Genomic DNA, 16,871 nt, shown 5'->3' on the forward strand with positions numbered 1-16,871 from the left:
ACCATTTTTTTTGACGGATTATACCTCTTAAATGCTCATTAAATGAATTTAAAGCTCCTAAGAACCACAGAAAATGATGCATTAAATGCAATCCATCGGCGGGTAAAACAGAGGTTCACTTTAGAAAATAGGAAGATATTTTTGAATGGATTAACAGACGGAAAAATTCTGCTGATTTTGCCTTTTCCACCGAAAATGAAACCCCTTTACAAAATCATTTCCACTAAGTCAATTTTACAGGCTACACAACACTGCCTGTACAGGTGAAGTACAGTATAGTGGAATCTGTAATTGAGCATCCACTTCTTCAGAATCTAATATATCGTTTGAGATTTACTAATGATAAAGAAACGATTTGAGCTCACAGGAAGCCTATATTTAGACACGCTTTGAAGACCACTGGATGCATCACTGTACCCAGGTTAACACTTTACAAATTTGATTGCAAATATTACAAATGCTCTGGTACCCAGGTGCTAGTTTCAGCATCCAGGGAGGTTTGCATTGAGTTAAATGCACATTCCTGTAATGCTTAATCCATTCCAGTTCTAACTATCCTCTTGTCATTTGATTTGAGGTTTACAATTTTGCTTCTACAGATTAAATACATTTACAAATCCTTCTATTTTAAGATGGCTGTAAACACTAAGATACTTACAAAACTATGCTGCTCCTATTTTTCTTCTTAACGCAAAAGTACCATACTGGCAATCTGTATGATAAATTATGTACGATTATTACAGTTCTTGCGTGGACTTCTAAGATACTGGTAGACTGTACTGGTACATATTTTAGTTAAACTGCTTTAAACATGTTATAGTTTTAAGTTAACCAAACTCACATAAAAATCTAAGATCAATAAATAACGTTTGATTTGATTTACAGTACTAGAATTTAATTTCCAATACTTTTTTGGGAATTACTGTTCGTGAGGGGTAGGGTAGTAAATGGGTAGTGCTATTCACAGCAAGTTATACTGGACAGTTAAAATATTTTCTCATCGTCTGAAAATAAATTTACATTTTATTTGATGTGCTTCCCAGAAGCTCAATACAAGAGCGTTATGGAGCTGGACAGTTGGACTCTGATCACAGTTGCAAATTTCAAAGTGAATTCTTATGAATAGATACCAGTGTCAGGAATATAGTTAAATAACTCAATATCTGTTGCAAAACCCAACACTTGGGCAGAGAACATGAGGGTATAAACAGTCTCTATTCACATATGGCATAATGATGTGATGTAATGCATTAATAATGTAGCTGTTTTTGTATGGTTGTCAAAAAGACCATTGAACCTTTCAAGTGAAAATAAGCTAACTTTGACCTTATAAACAATGAAGAAATCACATAGAGATTCACAGTGGCTAGATTGGAGAAATTTATTATCATTTTCAGTACAGAGTAAAATATAGTAACTGTTTTATACAAATCCAAAAGGTTAAATATCAGATATGTGTATAGTAAGACTCTCTGATGTCTCCAGAATAGTTAAAATTACTAATAAAATATCTGCGGACTGGCTACTGTAAAGGTTAAAAGGGTCTCATTTACATATGAAAGCACAAATAAAATACTTGAAGTTATACAACATCATTATGTTATCTGTTAGAAATTAACCATTCATGTATTACGTAACCTTTTTATACTAAAGAACTGCATGATAATGATTTAATCTGTGTAAAATGTTGTATGTACTATCTGTGGAATTAGGAAATATATCGGATTAATACACCGATTATTCTGTAAGATTCACAATGTATAGACGTTCAACTATAGCATGACAATTGTTGGATAAAGTCAGAATGTATGGCTAGCCATATTATTTTGTTATATGCACGGTTACATTATTATTCTCGGGTTATGTTTATGAAATATTTCAATGAGTAACACGTAAAAAACAAAAGCATTGAACTTTCTACACTCCCACATCTCTTGCACAATACTTGGATCAAACAAAATACACCGTATTTTGTTCATGTTGGAGGGCAATAGCAATCCAGGTATACTGTTTAGATTAGACATCTGTATAATATTATGATGGATCATGGGGATCCTACCACATACATTCACAATGAGATGTCATATCAGTTTTACATGTTTACTGACCAATACTTTTCTCTGTCTGACTAACAAATAAAACTATTTGTACAATGAATATACTTTAAAGTGGAATTATTATAAATCAGCAGATTAAAAATGTTAATGTGTAGTAATTATTTTGAATTATTTTTTAGAGAATGAATTGTACGAACCACACTTTCCACATACTCTACCCTTTCCTTGTTAAATTACACAGCTGCCATTAGGGATGCATTGCAAATGGAGGGCAATAGCAATCCAGTAACACAGATAAAGTTACTTTTTATCCAAACCACATTTGTAATGTTACGATACGCCTGCTTAACATCTGTTAGATATGCACTTTACTCCTGTTGCAAAATAAAAGTTTCAAACATGAACTGTTCTTTCACTTAGTGAAATTATAAACTCCAGCATCCAATATCTTCAGACAATGACACTTTTCCCATAAATTATATCCTGTTTGTTTTTATTCTGGCTTTGTGCCCAGTTGCTATTGCTTCTGTGAGGCCTGTGTTTACTGCTGTTTATTGTACTCATAAATACTGATCCTTTTTTATCCCCTACCCATGTCCCAATATCTTTGGAAATAACAAGCACATTTTGAAATAAACATCTAAAAGTAAACTTTTGTTTTTCAACTTCCTCTGAGTGAATGCTAGGCAACTGACACTCAGTAATGTCTTCCCACTAAACACAGGTTTGATTTAAACAGCTTCCTTTGGGTACAGAAAACAGTTAATCCAAAATTTCCTTAAAAGTTTATGGTAAAGCATATTAATAAACATGCCAAACCAGGTTAAACTATGGTAAATTTATAGTATAACCATGTGAAAAACATGGTAAACTTTGGAAGGGAAAATAAGAGAACAAGTTGATAAAAGTTTTGGTGAAGAGGAACTCCTTTATATTTTAACTTGAAGTTATGATTTCGTGATCCATCATTATTCAATCAATTTACAGGCTAACATTTAAAAAAAAAAACATTTCTGTTTTCTAAACAACTATATTAAACTGTGACATATCTGCAATGCTTTTTGCCTGCACATTATATTTACAAATGTTATATTGTAATTAATCTCAGGAGGTTTCTGGATTGGCTATATCCTATCACCAGTTTAAACTACCGGCACTGTTTTTACAAATATAGATTCCCCGTGGACTCAGATATTAAGATGGTAGCTGAGGAATACCTTGCTAATAAAAAAAAAAAAACAAGAATAATATTTATGTGAAAACTAAACATGGTTTTACCTTGAAATATATTCACTTTAAAACTGTGTAGTGTAAAAAAATAAGGCCTAAATAAAAATTTTATTTTTTTATTTTTAATTTTTTTAAACTTTGAATTTGGTTTGTAGAATTGAAAGGGAAACTTTTCACTTTGTAAAGCATCTTCTTTATAATGATTCATAAAACTCTGGATTTAATTATTACATTTTTTAAATAGGGAAAAGTATGGACCACTCTCACAAAGATGTTTCTTTGTTATATTAAAGTTACTTTTCGTAATGCAAGTAAACATACTTCAATAATGAAAGAACTTAGTTACATTACAGTATTACATTGTGGTTCCCATCTCATTAACATTGATGATTGTCTGACTGAGATGTGTGGAATGTGTGGCATGCCTCCCTGAACACTGGTGTCACCTAAATTATAAAATAGTGTGTGTCATAGAATATGTAAATTAATGCACATTTAAAACAAAAAACATAGCCGGAGGTTATTGAATTATGCAGTGTAAGCTGTGAGATACTTCAAGGTGGTGGTTATAATATACTAAAGTAGATCATGGTGGATGTCCCTAACATGTTTGTTGACAGCATTAGCACTGGGTCCTTGTTTGTGATGTTTCTAGTTTGTGTCCACCAACTGAAGTAATACATAAATAAAGGTGTACGGCAAAATAAATTAAACATGCACATTGTGCAGAAGATGATGAAGAGAAACAGAAAATAATCCAGGAAAACCAGTGTTTTCTGAAAGAAACAAACAAAACACTGCTTTAAAATAGTGTGGTCCAGTGGTTAAAGAAACAGGCTTGTAACCAGGAGGTCCCCAGTTCAAATCCCACCTCAGCCACTGACTCATTGTGTGACCCTGAGCAAGTCACAACCTCCTTGTGCTCCGTCTTTCGGGTGAGACGTAGTTGTAAGTGACTCTGCAGCTGATGCATAGTTCACACACCCTAGTCTCTGTAAATTGCCTTGGATAATTGCGTCAGCTAAATAAAACACGTGGCATCAAAAAGCTTAAAATTGGTTATAAGTGCTTGGACAGTTCTCTCCTTTTATTTCAAATGCCAACTTTTTGCACCTTACAGCTATTGATTGTTTCTGTTTCTCACTAGGGTTGCCTTTTTTTGTTTCACTCAACCTTATTAAAGGGCATTCTAAGGCAAACTATGCTCATGAGTCAAACAGCACTCAGACAGCACAAAAAAGTACATCAGTCATAAAAGGATAGTTGATGCTTAAAGGTCACCTCTAGCTATAGCTCCGAAGAGCAATGGCATTCTCACATGGAAGGCGGCACAGAAAAGACATTCAAGGACTTGTATGAAGGAGACTATACAATAGCAGTTTTTTATTATAAATAGAGGAATTCAAATGTTACGGTTTCTCTAATCTTTAGACTCATTATTACATTTCTCTAGCTATCTGGGATTTTTTTTAATCTAAAACAGTATGTCTGTCTTTTTTGAAAGCACAGCAAATCCTGCTTTCCTTGATCACCATTATTATACATCCACAGGAGCTAGCTTAAAGTGAAAGTTAATAGTTGCATTTGTTATGATATCATTTCACAATTAACCCATTGAATGACTCTATTGGCTGAGTTTAGGTATTTTGCCCCGTTAGCCATAATAACCTACATTCTCTGGTCACTTTGTCATATTCCCAAGGTTTATTTATCCCTTTCAAATGACTAAATTAATATTAAAACATGGGAGGATATATTGAAATGTTTCTGTCAACATTCCAATATGGCCTTATGCAACTATTGATATCGTTCAGCATTCTTAAACTGATTTTACAAAAAGATTTGATATTGTGTTGAAGGACATGCAGCAATCTCAAGTGCAGACTCTCATTTTGGTCACCAAAAAAAAAGAAAGAAAGATAAAACAATGCTGACAATTCCATGTATAGATTAATAATGAATACTGTGTCCAACAAACTGACTCAGGGTCAGTTTTAAAGTTAAACCGCACTATATTATTCATCTATACATGGACTCGGTAAAGCTTTTTTTTTCTTTCTTTTTGGTGACCTGCACTTGAGATCGTGGCACGTCCTTCAAACAAAAAGCTTTGGTATGAGCTCCGAAGGGCTTGTTCGAGGCTGTTCGAATTCCAGACGAAAGTATTCACTGCAGCTCGAGTCTAATCCATCCTGGGGGCGTTTCCCAAAAGCTACTTTAACCGAACCAATATTGTGAGAGCATCGCAAGAACAACTTTTGCAAACTGCAGTGTTTTCAAACCCCTAGGTAGTCATGAGATCAAAGAAATAAATAAAGTTTTAGATTTGTAAATGTATTTATTTATTATTATTTTACCACATTTCACTTTAGAATAGCTGTAGTAATTATTTTTTGTATTGCATTGCTTATAAAATGCATACATTATAAAACGCCTTCATTTTAGGAGTCAACTGCAAATGAAAATAATTTGTAAGGTTGTGTACATTGTTGTATATCACATATAAAAAAAAAAAACATACTGAAGTTTATGAAGAGATATCTAAACCTGAAGCTTATTAATTCTAATTTGTTCAAAGCAGTTTGCCAGGGTATATTTCTCCGCCCTTCTCATTTGTTAGTGATGGCCAATGGCATGGCAAGTAATTTTGTTTGTACTTTAAGAAGATTAAATATTGTGTAAAACATTTAAAACAAGACAAATTCCAAATGACATGCTTAGTCAAGCCTTAAACTGGGCTCAGACATTGTTTAAATTATGTTTGTGAGGGGAAGGAGGGACTACTTCAGTTCCACCACCTAGTTAAAAAAACCCCAGATGAATAGAATATGTTGTCATTATGTTTTGAATATTCTATTTGCATACAAAATAATAAAATCAAACACAGGTGACTGTTGGTGCGGCTAAAGTGTTAGTGGCATACATATGATACATTTTAATTCTGGATGCATGCAGTTTAATGAGATTCGCACATTAAATTACACTTCCATGAAGTACATACTATAGGGAATATTCCGGTGATCATCTGAATCACACCACTCTTAAATCATTGACATCTTAATGACATCTGGAGCTTTATTTGGAAGTGATAATAAAAAGCATTGGTGTTTGAATTACTACAACTCTTGTTTTCTGCTTTATGGCATTATATGACGGATGTTATTCCTGCCTTTTGTTGAACACTCAGCCATCTGCTATCTTATTAAAAATACTATAATTGCATATTACACAGTAAATGAGACCCAAGCAGACAATGGTTGTGCAGTGTATTTGATTTAATATGTAGATAAACTGGAAAGTAATTGCTTACAATTTAGAGAAAACATGCAGAACTGCATAGGTCTTTCATGATAGATTACACCTTTCACATAATGTCAGTCAGAATTCTCAGGTGTACTATAACTTCTGAAATGTTTTGCTATGGTAGCAAAGTCATATTTTTGGAATCACTTTTAAATAATAATATAGCAATTTGATATATATATATTGTAAGGCAGTGTGTTGTGTGAGACAGCAGGGAGGGGGTTAAAACCTCCCTGAAGGAAAAATTGCACCTTTTTGTATTTAGTTAATTAGTTTTGTTAATTGTTTTATTATTAATTATCCCCTGCACCTGGTAGCTATTGTAAATTAGAGCCAGGTGCAGGGTATTTAAGAGGAGCAGTCAGTTTGCTCAAGGCTGCTGAATAGAGGGAGGCAGAAAGAGGTGCTCTGCTTCCCAGCAGTCATAAAAGAGTAAGTGCTGTGTAAACCTGTGAGTTTGTGTCGGTGCCAGGTAAACGGCTTAGCCGTCCTGCAAGTTAGTCAGGGAAATTACCTGTTTAGTTAGAGCTCGTACAGAGCTAGGTGTTTGTTTTGTATTTTGTTTATTTTGTGTTTATTAAAAATTAGCGCAACCGCGCTTTGAAAATGCCATTTCTCTGTCCTGGGTCGTAATTTTAAAGGGGCACGAACCCGTGTTAGGTGAAACCTTTTCACAATATATATATATATATATATATATATATATAGTGCTCACCCGTTATAACGCGCCTCGTTATAGTGCGGAATTGGTTATAACACTGTAAGGTCGTGGCTCCCATTTGCTCCATAATGCCAATATATATGATGTTGTACATGAACGTAAAATGGCTAGGGCCTTTGTCAGTGTAATGGCTGCTTATTTTCTTATTTGTTTTATTTTAGAATCTATGATTGATTTGCGTGTTTTTGAAGTTATGGGAGTTGTGGTTAAACAGAGTCTGTAGCAAAATTAACTTCTATCAGCAGTAAAAATAACTATTTAAAGACTTGTTGGGTTTGACTTTTCTTTTTAGAAAGCTGACAGAAGCCAGGCATAGAATCAGCAATTTCATTTGTTATTTTTTGTTAAGTTTTCTGATTGGTCACATTAAGAAGGTGTAGAATTGAGAATTCATTGCCTGCTTTCTCTCTTGGTTTGAATCCATGTTCTACTTAACTTAGCTTTTAAGAATGTCATAACAAAAGACTGTCTGGTCAATTGCAGTTGTCTGAAACTAAACAAAATAATTTGGCAACACAGTTTTTGTCTGTGTTAACTGCATGTTACAGTAGTTAGGGACTTACATTAATAACTTCCAGAATTATTATTATTTTTTTTTTTTACAAATTATATAAAGTGAGTTTGGTGGTTACAATACAAAACCAATCTCACAATTTATCACAACTGTCAGGCCTAGGACTAAACGACAAGGGGTGTTCAGGTCAGTATTGTGGTTCACTCATATGTTGCGTGGTGCCTGCCTAACCTAAAGTCACAAAATAATAATAAAACAATGATAAAGACACCATGATATTTATGAAGTCTAAGCAGCTCATTAAATAGGTATCAGTACTGTACCCAGCAGCTTGTCTCACAAGTTTTGTGTCAGGAAGTGCGTGGCAGAACAGTGTCTTCAGAGTGTAATGGGTTGCCAACTCCCTCAATATAAAATCTGCCCCAATCTATATTGATACATCTGTATATAATTGCTACAGCTAAGCATCAGAACATATATATAAACCTGTCCAAGAATTCAGTTGTGCAAAAACATTTCACAGGGCTAGTGATTGGTTAAAAATTAGCTCCTTGGAAACATACATGTATTATAAAATAATATTGGATTCTGGATACTTAGAAAATGTGTTTCACATTAGAGTGCATGGTGCTAACAAAATAATTCCTAAATAATACCTACTATATATATTGCTATTATTGCGTTGGTCTCAGATTATCCTCAATATATGAAACATGCACACATTAGGTGAACTTGATTGTTAAATGGTAATTTATTTGAAGCTGTTGGAAAAGAATATATATTGAATGCTCCTTGCAGATTATTATTTATTTCTTAGCAGACATCCTTATCCAGGGCAATTTACAATTGTTACAAAGTATCACATTACAAAATGTCACGATACATATAATAGCAGTTATAAAATACAATAAAATCAACAGTAAGAGCAAATACATTACATTTGAGAGTAATTATAACTAAGAGCAGTTAAACTTAAAAATATCTGGTTATAAAAGTTAATTCCACTAAAAGCAAGTAGTAAGTACAATAAATGGATAAGAACAATTTCAAAAAAGAGCAATTACAAAAAATGTGAATACGGTTACCTTTAAGAGTAAAATCAAGTACAAGATACAGAAAATATAATTATGATTGAAAGCAGTAGTAGAATACAGCAAAGTGTGGAGCAGTTAAGTGCAAGTACAAGATGATGCAAGTATTGATACAGTTGGGTGCCATATACTCCAGTATAGTCGAGAGTTGTGAGATTTACAGATGCTGTCTGAACAGGTGTGTCTTGACGAGGCACTGAAAGGTGGTGAAGGACTGAGCAGTCCTGATATCTGTGGGTAGGTCATTCCACCACTGAGGAGCAAGAGTTCTGGAGGCGGGGGTGGAAGGGGGGTACAGCTAATCTGCCGGTGGTAGAGGCGTGAAGGGGGCGAGAGGGGGTGTAGGAAGAAATAATAGTCTGGAGGTAGGAGGGGGCAGAAAGATTGAGATAGCGATAGGCAGGTACAAGAGTCTTGAATTGGATGTGAGTGGCAATAGGGAGCCAGTGGATGGAGCGGTGTAGCGTGGGAGAACCAAGGAAGGGAAAAGACAAGGCAAGCAGCAGAGTTTTGGATGAGCTGGAGTGGACAGATAGCGGAAGCAGGGAGGCCGGACAGGAGGGTGTTGCAGTAGTCAAGGTGAGACAGTACCAGGGCCTGAACTAAACAGGTGTATTTAATCTGAGATCATGTGACACTTTAATTGTACACAGGTGGACTCCATTCAACTAATTATGTGACTTCTGAAGGCAATTGGTTGCACCAGAGATTATTTAGGGGTGTCACAGCAAAGGGGGTGAATACTTATGCAATCAAGACTCTTCAGTTTTTTATTTGTAAATAATTTTGAAGAATATGTAGATTTTTTCTCCACTTTGACATTATGGACTATTTTAATTCCAGATTGTAACAATACAAAATGTGGAAAAGTCCAAGGGGGGTGAATACTTATGCAAGGCACTGTACATGAGCTATCAGATGTTCAGCATCTTTAATATATTCATGGAACTGTTTTGGTGTGGTACTTTAGGTGTTTCAATTATTTTGGAGGGATGTATAACTAGAATATTTCAGCCAGTTCACACGGTCAATATGGACAGTAAATATATACATATCAATGAACAAATAAATAAAAATAACAATAATACATTCTTAGGGATAAATGCATTTTAGAGACCATCTTTCCATATTTTCATAGCAACATTTCAATTATTTATAGATGAACTACCCATACAGTTTACCGCAGTGGGTTATGCAACTTGATTTATTTGCATTCTTGAAGCTACATATCCTCTGTGTTATTGTGGGTTCAACACCGCTCACCTGGTAATTGGAGACTTGGGGCAGATGCTCAGCATGCATTATGCCAAGCAATATCAGTATCCTAGCATGTTCTTTTTACTTAATTATCCGGTATGTATTTGATTCCAAATTTGTTTCCATCAGAGTAATGTCAAGTAGTTGCAGAACCACAGTATTCTGTATCTGTGCTGTTTGCATAATGCCAGAAGCTCTTAGCTCTCAATATTTAAGCCATTGGGTTTATATTATTTTCACTGTGCTTACTTTGAAAACTAGTGTATGTGTGATGAGGGGTTACTGGGACCAGCAAGTATCTCCAGAAGGTCACACAAGTTGTTTTGCATTTGCTGTAACAACAGTGTTTAGACTGTATATATGAAGCAAGTTGTTTGCAAGTCAAATAAGGTGAGGAATGGGCTCCATAAAGTAAAGATGATGGTAAGCATTCATAACAGTGAGTTTTAAATGAATAAACTTGAATAGAAAATTCAACAAGCCAATTCAGATAGTCAACTTTGCTAAATAAATAGGAAAACTGAAAGGTTTAATTTTAAGTTCAGCTATTATCAAAAATATAAACCAGATAATACTAAAGGTCTCATAACCTTTTTATAAAAATCAAGGGTCCTACAGACTTTAACCTTTTAATAAATAAGTTTATGAAATTGTTTTCCCAGGAGTTTATAGTTACTTTTGCATTGCATGTATATGATTTTGAATATCTCCTGGAAATTCTGCTATTTGGTCAATTTCCCAGGGCAGAATTTTGATAACCACAATGTGCTAACACCAGTGCTTCCATTGCATTGTGTCACCTTCCCTGTGTTGTGATTTTCAGCAGAGTTTGTGCTGGGTGCTGGCATCAAATGTTTAGTGCCAACCAAATGATAAAAAAGAGGAGAAAGGGCTAGACATTCATGTTAATATCAGTGTAGCTCCTGCACTTATACTTTCTGTAATTTTCATAAAGAAAAATAATGATTGAATAATAATAATAAAATAACCGTGACTTCATCAACTTTATGATGAAACATTTAAAAGATAAGAAAAACATATTTTTCATATCAGGGAGAAAACAGGCAACACAAAATTGTTTTTTTTTTCTTCTTCTTCCAAATAAACTTTATTTATAGCACTGACATCCCAAAAGAACATTAGAAAGGTAAGCATATTTATACATCTTTGAAAATTATGCTGAATTTCAACAATAAAAAAGCATGCATTATATTTGAAAATAAGTAAGATTTAAATGTGCAAGAGCAGTTTGTTGTTTGTTATATTACTTCAGAAGACCCCAGAGAGTATAAGATTCCTTTGTTATTAACAATGTCATGAGAAATATTCTCCCAGCAATGCCTTATATATGCCTTATATATAGTGTTTTGTCGTGCTAGAACATCTCAAGTGCTAGCTATGCATATGAGACATATTAATTCTATTGAAAAAAAAAAAAAACTCACCCATCTCTGCCTGCAAAGTTGTGTTGCTCCAGCTTTTTAAATGTACTCTGTAAATGTGTACTTTGCCATACTTTCCCCACACTTACTCTGTGAATATACTGTGCTGTACACAAACATGTCACAAAGCACAGCTCTTTAACATTCTGGGCTAAAACAGACATACTGACAACCAGTGGGCCAGAAAACCATAGATTGAATAAAATGTAAACATTTCAGACTGCAACCTTTAATAGGATTGGTTTACTAAAACAAATAATTATACTACCACGAACACGACGACTACTAATAATGTTGCGGTTAGGACTGAAGCTATTGTAGGGTAATACAATTAAATAATACAAAATTACATAATATTTTCTAACAATAGTAATAATTATTATAAAGTGTTATTCCAGTAGTTTCACAGAGAAAAATAGCACAAGTAGTGAAGGAAAAAATAAATATTGATGGAAATGGACATGAGGATTAAAATATGTTTGCATGTTTGATTTGCTGTCACTTCAGTTGTTCTTTCGTTGCACACAAAATGCAAAACGAAAACCAAATACAACCAGAGACTGGCTGGCTATCAGAAAGACACATCAGTTGTGTAGCATGAAGTGAAGTTGTTATTGATTAAGTTGGTAGAAAAATGACTCATGTTCCAGCTCTCGATTTAGTTTCACCTAGGTCTTTATTAGAAATCTTTCAAACATGCCTGTGTTCTGTATGAGATTCTTGTGTTTTCCAATAACTTCAGTAACATAACGATCCCCCTTTATTCTTTACATTTTAAAAAAGGATTTTGCTGGAACTATCCAGGATAAACTATAAGATTGCAAAGGTCATTTGAAATTGAAAGCCCCCAGCACTAAATTATCCATCGATTGCCGCAAATAGGGACCGAAGTTATCAGAAGGCATGTTCTCGCACTAAAGACACACCTTTGGTTAAGACCTAGGTGTGGCTTAAATGTGGAAGCGGAGAAACATGTACCTTAAAAAACATAACTTAACACAGCTAAACATAACATCAATTGTGGTGATCCCTGTAGGTCCCCAACTTAATAAAACATTTGTCTACTTGACATGGCTTCTTAATAGTTCTTCCTTGTAAACATAGCACAACTTTGGAATGCCTTTGCATCTTCACAGTCAGCATTGAAATGTAACATACTACTGTACACTGCGCTTTTTTGGCTTTAAGATGTGTTACAAGGGATGCATCAAATTAAGTGAAAACGCAGCCTCTGGCTTCCCTGTTGGATCCTATTTATCAACTTGCTTGATTGTTTTTGAATAATCAAGTATTAAGTAAGCAATAACAAATGACAGGGTGTGTAGTAGCCGTGTAATATACCACATCTCTGGTGTGGTGAGGCACAAGGCAAAGCTAAGGGCCTTTTAGGCAACAGGGAAGTCCACGCTCAGGCTCGGATGGGCAAAGGCAGGCTGGCTGGCTGGCTTGCTTGCCTGATGTCACTCATAGTCAAAACTGCTTATCGCATTTTATTACACACTGATATCTGCAATTACTGTACTGTCACTCACTTGAATACGTCTTGCATTGACAACTTTCAAATCTGAACTTCTCAACTAAAGCCTGGGGCTTCACAGGCGTTCTTCAAAATAAGTGAAAAAGATTATTGAATCCATGATATGTCTTCCATTGAATGCCAAATTAATCTGTTGTTGATGTACCCTGGGAGTATAGGTAGAAACCTGACAAGATCAAAGTTGATGTTATAAATATAAACAGATTATAATAGTACACTGAATATAATGATGTCTGGATGGAAGAATGTCAGAACAACTTTCTTCTCAGGAAAATCTAAGCTTCACTCTTGTATGGCTGGATGTATGTGACTTAGCTACACTGGACTTTTTGTGCTATAGGGCTTGGAAGTTACATTATATGATGTAACTGGCTAACCTACTTTTCAATTTTACTTTAAGGGTATGCAATTTAAACGTGCATGCAATTAAAATTTTCCATTTGAAACTTTTGTTGTAGAATCTGCTACTGTAAAAATGTATGGGGTTGTGGCAGGATAGCGGCAGAGGGAAGACTCAGAGACAGAAAGTGCAGTGAAACCAAAATATTTTAATTAACAAAACACAAATAAAAAGGCACGATGGCCAACCAAAAAGACAAACACAAAACAGACTTTAAACAAACCCAAAAAAACCCACTCACTCTCTCTCTCTCTCTCTAACACACGTCTTCTCTCTGTTACAAACACTCACCTCCTAACAAACACTCTCCTCCTAACATACCCAACCACTCCCTTTTATACAGGTGCCTGGGCTAATTGGGCAATTCGCACCTCATTAGCCCAGGCACATTCCTCACACATAAATTCACTGAACCACACCCCAAACTCACTCACATCCACTCTAAACAATACAAAAAACACAGAACCACCACAAAATAGGCTGCACCCCATCACAGGGGTTGTATAAAAATAGATTATCAATAAATTATTTACTTTAACTATACATATTTTTCAGTAATATCTCTAACTGAGCTTCTAGGCTTACTGTATATTACAATGATATTGATGTGTCCAAGTGGTACCCTTAAATGAGGCAGCATCCGTTGTAACAGCTGCTAATGAAAGAGCCAGACAATGTTACTGGAAGAGCAGAACATGCCTTTTTGCCATGTAGCTAAGACATTACATGCATTGGGAACCATTACTCTGTCCACACCAGTCAGTACTGAAGAAATACTGTAAACAGCAAAGTCTCAAACAGTCAGTACTGTAGCTAGTGCAGTATGTTGCATTTACATTCTACTTGTTCCCTATGAACAATTTAGCATAATTTACTTATATCTATTAAGTCCTTGTTTTGGATGAGATCAATAAGGAGTGCATTTGGAAAGTCAGGGAGGCTAAACAGGGTGCTAATTGTTTGTAACAGAACAGTGTAAAATTGCTATTTTTACCATGGCACTCTAACATTCTGCCTGTGTGGTGGTCAAAAGGTCCCTTTGTTTCTTTTAGGTTTACAAGGTCATGTTTTGCACATTTTCTTCGTAGGTGGCTATCAATTGCAAGAATCATGTATAGTACAAATACAACGTGGTGGTAGTATGCATCTTGTTTGTTCCTTCAAGCTCAAATCCCACTCAAGGCCACTTTTGTTTGAATTACCAGGAATTGTACATATATAACTAATGCGCTGCTGCCAACTGAACTATAAAGGGCTTGCATTTTAAAGTGATTGGTTTACATATGGTAAATACAAAATCATGTATAATATTCAGTATATCCTGGCAACCCCTGCTGCAGTAATTAAGAAGTAAAAAAGCCTCATTCATCTGCACCATGATGGGTACAATGAATGAAAAGATACATTTAAAAATATTAAATGTAACAGTGTGTGGCAGTTATCCTGGAAAACTTGCTATGCATTTGTTATCTTCTGGAAGTGTTCATTTACCCATACTGGTTATGAAACTGTACACCAAAGGATTGTCTCTCATATATTATCTTTTTATCTGTTCATTGACCACAATTTATTTTGTACAAGAACTTAAAATTCCCACAGCAATCACTTTTCAGAGAGCATAACTTTGCTTATTGTTCTCCTCAATTCCCTCGCACACACACTTGGCTGTGTATGCATGTAAAATCCACGCAGGATTTCCTTGCAGATTGTCTGTTAAAATTTTTTTACTGTAATACCTTTATTACAATCTTTTATATCTGAAAGAAATGACATTCATGCATTTTAAAATCACTCTTACCCATTTGCACAGCTTTTGAAATATCTGAACTGATAAATTAGGACAGCCTCAATTTTGAGTTAAGAGCCTTAGGGGTAGATGTACTAAGATGGGCCAGTCACAGTGCAAACATACTGCAATTTGCATTTTCGTTACGACAATTTGTAAAGTGCACATTTTGTCGTATGTACTAAGAAAAAATATGTTAAGCACTAAATTAATCAATTAATTAAATCAGGAGATGGCCACCTGCTGCATGAGGTTGTCTGGATGGGGCTTCCCCTCCATGCTGGCAAACAATAACAAAACACTGCTTTTTCGCCATCACATTTATAAATAAATAACTCATAATAACAAAATAATACAAACTATAAACAGGGGTGGGGGGGATACCCCGTTCTAAAATAAACAAACAATACATTCTTAAATCATAGTAATCCAACAATAAACCATTACTTTTAAATCATAATACATCATGTTTTAAAATAAACATACAACAATACATTTAAACAGCAGGGCTTTGCCCTGCCCCCTATTCATGTGCAGGGCTTTTCCTCTGCCCTGCCACACTGCCCTATTCCAAGTCATATCCTATCACTTGATGCTTGATTTCAAGCAGGAAATGCTCCTATACAAATTGTTGATACTGACTGGACTGCTGTTTCCAGTCCAAGTCACCAGATGTGTGTGTGTCTTTGAACCTCTATCATTCTGGCAAATAGACTTTAATGTAAATTGCCACTTCAAACTTTCCAGAAGGAGTTTAAAGCAATTTCAACATTGATGCCACTTCAAATCAGCACAGGCCTACCTGTCCATAGAATCTTCCACACACCCTTTTGGTGTTTCTCTTTTCTAAACCATGTATTTGCGTGAGGCAGAAGCTGGGTGCAAACCACCGACCCTGCACAACTCAAATGAGCATCTAAACCACAATGCATTTGTTGTAATGCTTTGGACCTCATCTGATTTAGTCGACAGGAGACAGAATCCATAACGGCAGTATATCACACAACACTGCCCATTACATTCACATTCAGGCTTTTCTATCACTGGTATTCACTCACTGAATCTCATCACACTTAATAGTAATCATACAGCTTTGTGGAGTGCCCATGGGGGAAACCACCTCTTCAAGGAGGCCTTCTTTCAGGATGAGGTGGAGTCATGTGAGGACTGGCTCTGCCTGAAGGCTCGCCAAACGTCGGCCTTGCAAACCGCGAAGACGGATCCCCCCTCCTTCCCAGTGCTGGGGGCTTGCATCCATGGTGCCTCACCTGTGCAGAGCCCAGGCACTATATCGGGTGCTGCCCCATTCAGGGAGCAAAGGAGTCGCCTGCTCCAAAGAGGAAGAAAACGATGAGTGGCTGGTCCATGAGGCAAGCGAGGGAGGTGCTGCCAGCCCGGGTGCCCAAGAAGGCTGGGACGTCTACCTCAGCGCTTGCGAGGCTATATGTGTGTGTATCATCTGCGGGGAGTGAGGGCACGTTACGATCAATCGCCCCCTCCAGGAGGAGGAGGAGGAAGAGCTGCTGGCCCGAG

The sequence above is a fragment of the Acipenser ruthenus genome, chromosome 8 (genome assembly GCF_902713425.1).
Source record: "Acipenser ruthenus chromosome 8, fAciRut3.2 maternal haplotype, whole genome shotgun sequence".
Classification (NCBI taxonomy): domain Eukaryota; kingdom Metazoa; phylum Chordata; class Actinopteri; order Acipenseriformes; family Acipenseridae; genus Acipenser; species Acipenser ruthenus.